The sequence below is a fragment of the Linepithema humile genome, chromosome 2 (assembly GCF_040581485.1).
Source record: "Linepithema humile isolate Giens D197 chromosome 2, Lhum_UNIL_v1.0, whole genome shotgun sequence".
In the NCBI taxonomy this organism is placed as follows: Eukaryota; Metazoa; Arthropoda; class Insecta; order Hymenoptera; family Formicidae; genus Linepithema; species Linepithema humile.
In genome coordinates, this window is record NC_090129.1 from 9130393 (window position 1) to 9144151 (window position 13759).

General features: G+C 35.6%; 1 protein-coding gene across 7 annotated transcripts in view; it reads left to right on the forward strand.

The window, feature by feature from the left end:
- Positions 1-13759, forward strand: part of LOC105680016 (neural cell adhesion molecule 2-like) — a 252842-nt gene that overhangs the window by 142957 nt on the left and 96126 nt on the right. The gene's annotated exons all lie outside the window — the stretch shown is intronic.

Genomic DNA, 13759 nt, shown 5'->3' on the forward strand with positions numbered 1-13759 from the left:
ATTAGTTTTACTTTATATCGTAAATCGTTACGTAAAAGTTATGTTAATCTTTATCCAATAATAAATTTGCTTTAATAAATGAAGAAATAATTCCTCATTTTGCTTTATTTTCTTCGTTCTTTTACGCGTCATTTCACTCTATGATTTTAACATAGTTTACTCTGTATAGACAATTTTAATCATCTTTTACAAGCTTTTAAAATTATATATTTTATATGTTTATCTTTCATATCTGTTTGCTTAGTATATTTTATTTATATTTTTTATTGCACTTTTATTCAATGCATTGTTATAAATATCGTCTTTTTATCGCAATTTCTCTGTGTTTCGTATTCTTTTCCTGAACGATTGCAAGAAAGCTCTTAAGATTATAGGATCTTTTTCGTCCAGTCAAGCTATCCAAACATTAATTTCATTTCCATTGTAAGAGTAGCTTAGCCAAAGCAATTCGTGATAAATGACCGGTTTTTTTTTAATACAATGCAGAAAGATTGACTTCTCCATTTTTTATTTTCTTTTGACGCGTATGACTTTGTTATACTTTTTTTTTTCTTTTATAAGACTTTTTTAAGACTTTTAATGTCTTAGAAAAGCGTTGAATCATCTTGAATGTCTTTTAACATGACAAAATAAAACGACTTTAAATCGATTTATCAAAAAATATCAAATTAAACGATAATCAATATGAGTTTTTAATTTCAAGAAAGCCGCGCAAAATGATTCAGCATATTTTGACTAATATTGCCGAATATTTTTTTATTATTAAAACGACGCGATTTGTTTCAAGCAGCCGCTTTTCGACCACAGCTGCATACAAATCGCGTCATTGTTGGCACTTGAATATTTTTATCCCGGAAATGCGCCGGGCGATGGAAAGGATTTTCTCCCCGCGAACTGCAGCGGCTCGGTTTAATTTTAGTTTTCATGAATTGTTCCGGCTATGAAGTGAGGTGATACGTGACATACAAGCGTTTTTTGCAATTGACGCACGTAGAAAGCTATATTGACTGTGTCCCGCGCACTCTTGTCGGCGCATTTTTTCGCCTCCTCTTTCCCTCTCTTTCTCTATCAAGCTATAGCCCCTAAATTTCGTTGAAGCGCCCGGAAAAAAGTATCGCTAAGCTATACATAAAGGTTGTCCCTCTCTTTCTCGCCAGCGTTTTTTTTTCACGCTCTTTGCGTGTGCGAATGGGACTATAATATTTTCTAAAAATCGTTATGCGTCATAAACGCCGATTTTTTCCACATGGAAAATAGTCTTTACCGTTCGGATCGTCAATAGATTTATGTCGTTTCGTAAACACGACTTATTTAAATTCATAGTATTTGCGAAACTTTTGAAAAGATTCGATCTCTCGTCAGTATTGATATACGTGGGACGTATGAAACTTTTATCTCGAAACACATGTTCCACTTTAGCGCGGAGCTTGTAATTTTGTTACGAGGATAGAAGGCTCTCCGAAACAAATGTTTCGTCGAATTACTCGGAGGAACGGTTTATTTTTTCCCGATTATTTTATTGCAGAAGTGTCACGATGACATCCTTGTCGGATAGATAGCGAGATTAATTTTATTTTAGAACGTGAAGGATGATTCGAGAGAGTGCCGCGGAGGAAGATTTATGAGGAGCAAGCGTTTTCACAACTGAAACACACCGCGTCGCCTCTTTTTTTTTCCATTCTCCGCGCACTCTTCCTCTTCCTCTTTCCCTCTATCTTCTTTATCTAGCGGGCGCAAAGAGAAAAGCTCCGCGGCGGGAAACTCCTTTCTAGCTGCAGCTGCATCTCGCGAGTTAATCTCGGTTTTGGATAGGCGAGAATTTTTCCAAGTGCTGAAAGTTTTTTCCTCTTCTTTCATCGCTTATCTTTTTCAAGCGAGAGAAAGCAAAACGATGAGTACGCGCGGCACCCAATTGTTCGGCACGAAACACGTTCGTTACGATGGTCCGAGTCAATAGCATAAATAAAATTATAACAATCTGATCCCGTCGAATCGGCATTTTCAATTGAATTTACGATTTTGATATAATTTCGTCAATCTGCTTTCCACTTTGATTATTAATCGCTACGAGATCGATAAGATTTGCGAAAATTGCGCGCGATAAAGAGAAGAAAAATGATGCAAATGATTGTAAAAAGTTCGTCGTATATCGAGAGGCTGAGTTGGTCCGCCATTATTATAGCAAGATTTATAGTTATAGTTTTTTTTTTTCGAAGAGAAAAAGCATGCCATCTTTAGCTTTTTTTTTTTTACCGATGTAACGGGTGTCGATGCGTCGATTTATAAGGCGCGGACGTTCTCCACAACTGACGCACAAGGAGTACCATTTGTCTCGGGCTTTATTTTCTTCTACGTTTCTTCCCCTCCATTTGTCGACTCCTCCCCCCGTTCCCCGGCAGCGCGAAAAAAGCTCTTACGATTATAGGTACTTTTTCAATCTGGATCGACGGAGTTAATTTCACTCCTCGCGTGGTAGATCTTTCCATCGCGTCGCTCTTTTCCCGCTTTTTTCCCGCGCTTTTGCGCCGGACAGTGAAATATTCCGACCGAAACGAAATCCTAAGTATATATATATATATGTACCATATATATCTCATAAAGGATTTCCTTGAGCCATTCAAATATTAGACTGCACGGATCGAGCGATACCACGCACGAAATGTATTTCGAGATAAAATATTTTTTTTAGACACCCTCGTAGTACGATTTCCGGCTCATCCGTACTTGTTACAATATTTATTTTGTCCACTCAAGCGATTGATTAATGTTCCTTGTTCACTTCTTGTAAATTTGTCGTGTATTTCTTATATTTGTAGAAGTTTACTTTAAGTCCCGCCGGGTGATTCCGTTAATTGCATTAGCCTCTTTATGTGTCCACGATAGATTGCACGGGTCCTGGCAACGTGCTTCCAGCAAACGTTATTTATTCGCTACTGCAGAACTGCGCTTCGACCAGTGGACTGACTCTTCCGCGCAAATTGACAGTTTCGACCGATAGTTCGGAATAGTTGCACTCGTGCGAGACCGCGAAACGAATGCTGGCACGATTGCTGCATGCTTCTCGAGAAATGCACTTCCGGCACGTCCTTCCGATTAATCCGACAGTTTCGGAATTCGTTCAAAATAGTTGTCCAAGAGTTAGCACGCGCGCACGCAACTTTGCAAAAACTATAAAAAAATTCGGGAGATTGTTTTTCTCCCCCACTTAAATGATTATGGCGCATGAAGGAGATCTATATAACGTAACTCGGATAAATAGATTCGCAGCGATATTGTTGACGAAACGAGCAAACATCGAGAAGGATAAATATCGAATATGAAAATTCGCAATTACGATCAAATCTCTAATTGAATGCGCATTAAGTGCGCGCGATTCGCCAATTTCGAAAATTTAATTTGTTGCCCGATACTCGAAGCAATATGATGAAGATTCCGGGATTCATTAATCGACTTTTGTCGAGATCGACTAAGCAAATCCTTGTGTACACGTATTTATTATACATTCATTAATAATTCCGACATATTAATGAAAACAGGAAGATATTCTGAACGAAAGGTATCTCTTGTATAAATTTGCTTTTGACGCTTATTTCCAATTTCGATGCAAACCGGTTTGACTCGAATGTCCGCCGGTCGCGCTTCATAAAAATACAATTTAATTTAGTCTCTGTACGGAATGCACGCCCACATACACACGTATGCTACATATATTTTCCGCTTAAAATATCGCTACGCTTTTACGAAACATGGTGCTCGAACCAATTCGAATCTCTCGATCTTACCTAAAAGAACCGGATTGAGACGCTGCGTCGTGCGATTGCAGGCGGCGATCGTTAGATACTTGCATGAATTGTCGCGCACTAGCCAAAGTCAACATCCATAAATTCGTGCGTGGCAAAAAGCGATCGCACGGACGATTTTGTGGCTGCCGAGCGTCCACTCAGCCGGGGACGCCGTGCTATTACGAGGGGCTTAATTAGAAACCGGGAACACGGTCCTGTGGAGTAACAAGTGCGAGCGCCGTATTTCCGGCAGCGAACTCAATTACACCGGAGCTTACACCTTTATTTAGTAGGTGTAAGTCGGGCGCCGGATCGCCTCGAACCGACGCTAATCGTCGGTTCGTTCGAACTAATCTCTCGGTCTAGCGGCGATTACATCGACGTAAATGATGACTCATATAGGTCGAAAAACTATCGAGCCGCTGCGTAGGAATGTCGGATTTTAGACAGTTCTTGCAAAACATTTGCGGTTTTTTAAGTTGAAATAAATTTGCGGAAATGTAAAAATGTTTGCAAATTGTTCCATGAGATTTTGAACACGTCGTGAAAACAGTTTTTCGTGTATAAATTTTACAATCCGGAAGTCTTATTAATGCGAAATGTGTTATATTTTTTTTAAATAAAAAATTTCGCATCCGGGATATGAAGCTGAAAACATGCATTTAATTTTTTACTCACACATTCTATCATAATAAAATTAAATTAATAGTATAAAATATACATATGATATGAAATTAATACAAAGAAAATAACTTAAAAAAATACCTACAAAATTCACACTAAAACATTAACGTTGAAATAGAAAAAAAAATACAAACCAACCGTGCGTCAAATAAAAAATGTTGCTGGGAAATATTACATGTTATTTTGTAGCAAATTTAATTTGTGAAATACGTCGAGTTTGCTAGCTGATGATCAAAAGACTGTCACTAAATTTCCTGATTATCAATAAAATACCTTACCTTACCTTAATCCATTTGTCCAGCGCTCTGTGTTACGTCGGTCGAGCGGATTTGGTCCGGAATTCGAAATAATTTGATTTTGCCGTTCGTGCGATTCGGTCGCCGCTTGTAATTCGCGTGTACGCGAACGCATAATCGCGCGCGATTAGAATCGAAAGGACGACCGTGGTAAAGGGCGACGGTCGGGAGATAGTTGCGACGCTTCGTTCGCTGCACCTGTGGAGCGCAGCAACGAAATTCACCGAGAATGAAATGAGGAAATATCGGGTTCTCATTTGAAAATACTGTGTATATCTCCGGTCAATTTAATTAGATAGAAATTACATTCCGTAGACGAGTATTTGTATAGATACGTTTTTGCGTATATAACATTTTGCGACAAAGTCGCGATAATTGAAATTTTATGATTTTTTCTCACCGAATTATCTTAATTTCTCTTTTAGAAATGTTTGAATTGAGGACTCGGTATCTTTTTAAAAGTTCTTTAAAGATCGGAATAATAATGTAGGCCATAAGTAGACTTTAAAATAAGAGAAAATTACATCTGAAAAATCACAAAGACGTCATTTGCTTTGGCCATGATTTAAAATCATATTATACGTTTAGTTATAAAGGCCAACATTTTTATGAAGAATTAAAATGAATCAAATATTGTACAATTTGCGAACTTGCTAACATTGATAAATTGATAAAAATAATTTATTTTAATATACATATTTTTCTAGATAGTTTTTTGCCACAAAAATGACAATTTTGTCGAAAGTTTTTTGCACAGCTCATTACAGCTGACTTTTCTGTGACATTGAATTTTGCACGGTAAAACGAAACTGTGTTAATTGATTTATTAATACTGACTACTAAATAAAAGTATGACGCGCTGAAAAATATAATTGAGAATAATGTAATAATGCTTTAGATACAGTGATACATTATCCTGCCAAAATTTCAAACATGCTAATCCGCTTTTAGTGAGGAAGTTTTGCTGAAGTTTAAATGAATATGATTTTTCAGCTCGTGTACCAGAAATTGGCTAAAAAGAGAGAAATTACAAAATTAAATAAAGATAAATATTTTGTCCACATAGCGTAATGCTGGATATTAATGACATACATAAATCAAGAAGATCGTTTTCCGTATTTAAAAAACAACGTATAAATTTTCGATGTATTTTCTAAAATACATAGGGTTTCTCTCTTACTTTCTTTAAAATTTAGTTCGCAGTTGTTATCTTTCCAAAACAAACGATCCAATCGTATTCCATGGCGAAAAAAAAGGAAGGTTGAAAAATGTTGCTCGTTGTAATGGCAGAACAGCATTTTCCTGATCGAATAGCGATCGCGCTCGTAAAACAAGCGGAGAACGCTCCTCCTTTCGTTCGGAGAGAAACACAAAACGAGAACGCCGAATCTCCGATAAATATCGCGCCGAACGGCATAGCTAATTCCGCCGCGTCAGCGAAGGGCGGCATAAATGTCGGCTCCATTAGCGGTTCTTTTTTAATTGGCCACGATTACCGCTTTCTTACTTATTTCATCGTTATGCGCATGAATGAAAGCTTCCTGAAAATCGAATTTTTCGCATTTCAGGAAGCATTAACCGGCCCGATATTCATCGTCAATATGATTTTGTTCACGCATTCTGCGCGAGTATTCTCGTTAGTCGTACACGCTTGTTAAATCAATATATTCCTGTAGATTGACGATTATTGTTTCTGTCACCATGAATTGTAGTGTATGAATTGTAGTGTTTATTAATCCGTGAAAAGAAAAAATCTATAATTGGGACAATTCAAAGCGCATGGTTTGATTGATAAGATTTGTCTTGAGCAAATAAGAAATTAAAATTTTTCTTTAATTGTATTTTTATATGTTCGACGATAAATAGTTGTCACATTTTACGTAGAAAAAAAAATTATTACCTCTAGTTAATTTCAATTTTTTACTACTGTGCATCGACGAAAGTTTTTTATTTTATTCGATGCATGGATAAATTATTGTAGAGTTCCGTAAAATAATAACGCAACAATTAATAACACGTTTCACGGTTTATTATTGTTATCATTGTCGAGCTGTATCAAATAGCGCTCGAATGCAGAATGTTAAGTATTTTTCATCTCTGTTCCGCGCCAACAATCTCGCATGCATTCAGCATGTAAAGTCACGGGAATTTAAATTCTCTAGTTTTGCTTGTCGATCCATCCGTGATATATTTGGACATGGATTTATTATAAGCGGTTCAGCGTGCTTGTCGAGTCTCCACGAAGTTTCCCACCGATGGTATTTTCGCGTGGATCTGAGCGATATTAATCTGAGGGTCAATTTTGCGTTTCCTAATGCCAAAGGTTTAATACCCCGGAATTTCGGCGGCATCAGACCTTAATTCCACTCGTAGAATCATTTGGAATGCATAGTTTTTATTTTAATTTAACCGCAGAATATTGCACGTGGTTGCACGTTGAGGTTTAATAGAATTTCGAAAACCTTGGAGTATGTAATTAAATTACTAAAGTACTTTTCACAAAAAAAATTACACTTGAAAAATGTTTGAATAACTTTTATTATCATGAAAATATTACGATGTAATAATAGTCTTCAATTATTTTAATTATTATTTTGGAATTATGTAAAAAAGCCTCATGGAGCAAATTGTTTATGGATAAATTTCATATTTCTCTCTCTTTCTCTCGCTCTCTCTCTCTCTCTCTTCTCGTTGCTCGGTTCGTACATTGTACTTAGAATTTTGATCAATAATAAAGTTTGAGGTAATTAAACTGGAATGCGTGACGTCATGTTTTGATTCTGTGACTGAGAAATTCCAATCTCCGCGGGTGGAGGAAATTACGAAGTAATATAATAGAAAAGATAACAGACGGAGCTTTATCTCATGATATATTATGTGTGTTACTTGAAAGTATAATATTTTACATAGACATTTTATGAACTATGCATTTCGATATTTTTAATAAAACATTTAATGAAATGAATATCACATTATGAATTAAAAGATGTCGCTTGCGACATATTCATCTTGTTCGCTAATTCTCAACATTTCCGAAATTTCCCAGCCGTCCCGTCGCCTGGCGAGGCACCGAAGCTTCGTTACGGTCGACTGATCTTCAATATCGTACACAGCACCGTAAACACGCCACAGGGAAGTTACGCCGCATTTAATTAAACAGCATAGCGCCAATAACACAGAGACAACTACAAATAGGAATGTATCGTATGAAGAAGTTTTTGTAATTTTTTTCATACTGTACATGGAGTGTATATTTCGGAACTGGTAAAAAATGTATAATATTGTGTGTGTTAAATTGATGAAAAATGTGATGCGGTACTTGTGAAAAATTTGGAGTCAGTGTTTCTTTAACAAATGTATTCAGAAAACTGTAATTTTTCATAATTAAAAATTTTTAATATTTGATATTTTACTTATTTTACTTAAAATTATAATGACGTATAATGCATTGTTACATTGTCTGATTATAAAAATAAAATTTAATTTACGGAAAACGAATTATTAATATCAAGTTCCGTCAACAATTTCACTAATAAAAATTGATTTTAAATTTTATAGGGAATGATGCTATCTATTCATTTTTTATCAATTTCAAGATGTAAAAAGTAAATCTTTTCCCAGAAAAAGTAAAAAAGAATTAAAATATTGTATTAAGTAATGAAACACATATTGACAGTGATGATCGTTTTAGACAGCACACGTCATTTTTATGATAAAATAGCTTTGTGGGGATTTATTTTAAATTAATAAAATCTGATTTATGTCAATGATATCAAATGTCAAAGATAAAAGTACGAATTTGTAAAGCTATTTGATTTTGAACGAACCGTCGGCGTTGAATATAAACGAAAACAACGTCAATCTTTGCTCTCAGAGCATTAATTCGATAATGGGTAATATTCCGTTCGATCGATAGTCAGCAGCTTTCTGTATTTTATGCAATTTATACTTTGTTCCTTCTGTGAGCAAAAATTTCATAAGGACTTAATGGGCGAGATTACCATAACTATAACGTTAAAGTTATCTTTAAAGCTGAAGGATTTTAGCGAACATCAAGCTTTAGAAATATCAATAAGTAATAGAACGTAATTATTATCAAAGCTATTCACATAGAACTTTATGTTAAGAAAGTTTAGAATTTAATTACTAATATATAGATATATATATAGATCGGCAGGTAAAAGGCTTTCTGAACTACAAAAGTTACGAAATAAGTTTTCTAAAGAAATCCTTCTGAGGCTCTTTCAAGAGTTAAATCCTGCTATTGATTCGCTTTTTGCGATAACGAGCACCTAATAAAATATAAATATTACTCAACTATAATCTAAGTAATTTTAAAAATACAACAGCTAATATGACAATAATCAGATTTTTTTCAGCTTTTTTTTTAAATGTGAATTTAGCCTTATTTCAAGCAACTGTATTATTCCAAAAACCGCAGCTAGATAAATAAAGCCGATATTTGTGAAATTAAAAATACATGTACATACCTCTTCTATTTTTAAGCGTCAAATTAGATTTATGAATTGCAAACTTGTTACTAATAAATATGTCTTTTGTTCATGTTTCAGGTAAGTGTATGACAAGAGTCCGTTTCCCAAAACTGCAGTCCCCGGTAAGACAAATTTTAATTTCGCTAACAAACGTCACAAAGAAACGAAGCGAGAATAGCTGCGTGTACGATTCGAAGCACGTAAGAGGAAACACATCAAAGTACAATCTCGATCGTTTTGCGGCGGGATCGGGACTTTGAATTTCGACGACGTGACCGCGCGGAATTTCAAAACGCGCCCATTGTGCAAATAAAACCAAGGCTTTTGTTAAGTTTGCGCGCTGCAGAAGAAAGAAGAGTAAAACAGCGCGCGACAGATAAAGTATACGGTGAATCATTGAAATGCGCCGCGAAATCACGTTTATAGCTACATTTCACGAAGAATTCGGATTAACTATTAGACTGATCGATTGTAACCGCCGATCGTAAACGTCGTAAAGTTAATTGGAAGTACCTCGCGAAGATTAACGAACCGAAAAGCACCGAAATTCGAATCACGTAAAAATGGAGTATTTTCTCAGCAGTCGACTAGCAATTTCCGAAACGAAACTACTACGGACTCTCGAAATTAAAGTATTTACCATGCTAATTACCTACCTCGCTGTACGTATCGAACTCGTTTCTTTGTGACTAGAGCGCTCTAATAAAAACGTCGCTTACTTGAAACAATTTGCCGCTTTTCGCGCGAATTTTAATATTATACTTCCCATAAATTTCATATTTATATATTTGTGCTATATACATAAAGTTCTGACAATGTTAATCCGAGAGATGCGTTCTCGGTACTCTTTCATATATTTGAAGTTATTAAATAATGCATCAAATTTAACAATTAATTTGTAACTAAAAACGAACGAGCAAGTTGAATAGATTGAAAAACGAATGCAATTCGCTATTTGTTCTTATTTTTACAACTGTAACTTTCAATACTAAATGAGTAACGAAGCTTAAGGATTATTCTTTAGTCAGGGAAGGAAAATATGTAAATTTCAAAAGAAATGAGGTTCTCCCGGGGTGTACAGTTTTCTTGGAAAACTCATATAATCGTAATGTCGCAGCGCAATATGGAAAGTAGAAAATGAGGCCTTTAGATAAATGTTTCTCTAGGAGCCGAGCGCGCTATTAAAGCTCGCGACGAACGAACGCGATTAAAGCGCGATTTTTCCTTGACGCTCGCTAAGTTATTCCAGCTCTGTATTCGTCGTGTCGAGACTTCCGACGCGTTTTGATATTCTGACGGCGATACAGTCCGTTCTAGTTGTGTGATTTATGGTCGTCGTTCCTTAATTTACGTTACTCCGCGATAAGCAAACAACGCCCATCGGCCGAATCGGGGTGTCCGCGTGCACACGCACGCCTGATAGAAAAACGCGGATAAAAAATTCTCTCCGGTTCCAGAAATTTCGTCTTTATATTTCCGAGAAGCTTGACATATTATAGGCGCGACAAGCGAATAATGTAATATGATGAGTTGTTGTGGTTACGTGATTTAGAAATGAGCACTTGCGTGTTAACAAAAAATCTTTCCATTGGAATGAAAGCAGACTTTGGTGTAATTAAAAGTGAAAAATGTATAAATTAAAAATAGAGACATATATATATATATATATATTGAAGATTAAAAGTTTACGACAACTGATGTTTCTTGTCAAAAGAAAATCGCCTCTAAATTGATGCGAGAATCCGCAGATAGAAATCATTTATTAAAGTCGGATCTCGATTTGAGAATTTTATTCAATACAAATATTTTATAATCCTGACTAAACAAATGTTGGTAAGAAAATGCATGTTTAAGCACATTTAAGTAGCTTCGAACAATATGGAACGAATCAGCAACGTAAATCAATTTCGTCATGCAATGCGACAAACAGTATAATTCATCGCGCTCGCTACTCGAACGCAACGTACGCTGTTAACGAGCGATAAGGATGCATAATTAATTGCCACGTGTAAAATCCGCGCTGCACGCGAGGCGTAAAGATACGTGTTTGAAAGTACGAGAATTAATGGGAATTATTAACGCCATTCTAACGATGCGTTAGCGGATGACTTGCACGCGCAAGCTGAAAAACTAGATGCATCAAGCCGACTATAATTGTCGGCCATTATTGTGCAATATTCGAATAAATTAAATGCCTTCGATAAGAAGCATAGCCATGCATACGCTCGTGCATATCGTCACGTGACAAGTCGAAGTGTAAGTCAAAAGAACAGCATCTACGTGAGGTTGCTAGACTCTTAACCGGATTATTTAAAAGTCAAATTATTTGACACCTTGACTGGTTCGTGATGAATCGGTTTAGAATGACTTAAAGAATGCAAATTACTACTTGATGCTATCGAAAATAATTAAAATATCAACTGACTTCTATGAACATCTTTTTATAATGTTATATTTTAATATAATCCTGTATATTTATCAGATCTAAACAAGAAAATATATTATTAACGCGATAAGATATGGTAGAAGAAATTATAATTATTATTTTAGTTAATTATAAAAAATACATTTAAGAATATCGCTTTTTAGCGATTAAAAGTAGCTGGGTAAAATATTTTCGCTAAATATTTCTTTTAAAAAAATGTCTAAGACAATGTGTGAGGTTAAATAGAAAAATACTGCCATTTGTATTTTTCAGCCTAAAATTTGGCAAGTATCTATTAATGTATTGAAGAGATATGCGTTTTCAGAATACCGAATGCGTAATTAAGTAGGTATTTGCTAATGCGGTAGATAACCGATCGTCAAAATCGAAAAGGGTTGGTATCGTTGATGTTCATCGTCATCGACTATTTCGATGAGAGATTTATCAGTTTCGCGCGGCGAGAGCATTCAGCGCTGGCGTGCATTCACATCGCGCGCCGCGCGGTAACTCTGAGGAATAAATTGAGGAAATTCTCCTATCATATGGACCGTATTTTGAAATACCACGCTTATCGCGTATGCGTGTTTCCGAAGATCTTTTTCGCTCACCTCGATATATGCGCAAGCGTTCATTTGTATGCCGCATTTCGGTGGATGTAATTCCTGCGTTCGATAATTCTCCTTTCTCTCACTCACGCGGAAACGTGGCATTGAGATCGCGGCAGTGAAGGGATGTAATGCTAAAAGGATTCTTTTAATTTACGCATAGCTTGGACGAAATATTTGCGTCGAAACATTTAAAATCAATTGCTCGGAATTATATAAAAATTGTTTGCATCTGTGCGCAATTTTTTTTTTACTGTAAATGCCAACAGTTTTGCCGTAAAAATTCTCTATCTAATAGTTTCTGCCGTATTTATCAAATATTTCAGATTTGGAAAGTGTGGAATATGAATAATTTATATATCTGAGATTGAAAAATTGATTTCTCCGTATAATTTATAAATCTATCGAGAGTGCTTTTTTGGAATAATATTATTAAATTTATTTATTAGGCAAAAATTATAAAGCCAGATTTTTATGTCGGAATAGAATTGCTCATTGTTGCAAAACATTTACCGTTTAATTTTACTTCCACTGATAAAATTAAGTAAACGGGTATAATTTATATGAAAAACTGCACACTGCTTTAACTAATTTTCGCAAACGGCAATTTCTGCACAGAAATTGTTCATATTTTTGAGAACAAATCATGAAATCTGCATGTTTCCAGGAACACGATGCATACAAGTCGTATCACTAGTTTCGTGTGCGTTTAACGGTGAATGCAGTCGCAATATACTCCATTGCGAACTAAATTGAGAAACTTCTTGCATTAGGTATAACACAGCCGTGTACGAGAATCTTGGCGTTTGAGGGAGAGATCGTTCGAGTCGTGTGCGAGTGTCTCGCAATCATAATCGATTCGGGTGTATCTCTATATACTCCACTGCCGCAGCCGAGTGCATGTAATCAAGGATCTATGGACTGAACGGTACTCGAAATCAGGACTTGACGTACGCAGTGATCGAAAACTCTAGTCAAACACAATAGTTTCAGTCTCGCGAATTAGTGCGATAAACAAACCGATCGAGCAACAGTAAGCAAACGCAACGTAGACAATTAAATACCTTGAAAATAAAAAGTTTTTTTCTGAAATGTAAAATTGGATATGATAATTGCGTAATTCAAACAGTGGAAAATTAAAACACCTCAAATCTCACTTTTCTCTGCATAATTTATGCATAATTATTTGCATTATTGAATGTTTTAATGTAAAATTTGTTCGCATAATTATAGAAAGTATACTTATGCTAAATAAATATTTTTAATCACGTTTAATGACAGTCACAATTATTGTCTCATATATTGGCATCGAGATTTTGAAGGTTTCTAAATGAGATAGTTGGTGAGGATACGTGTTTGTCAAGGTATTGCCACTGTATTGGCTCATTAATTAATAATTCAACACAAGTAATGCATCGTGTCCGTACAATAATCGTGCTACGCATGTGTAATCGTAATTGTTAATTACCTCCGT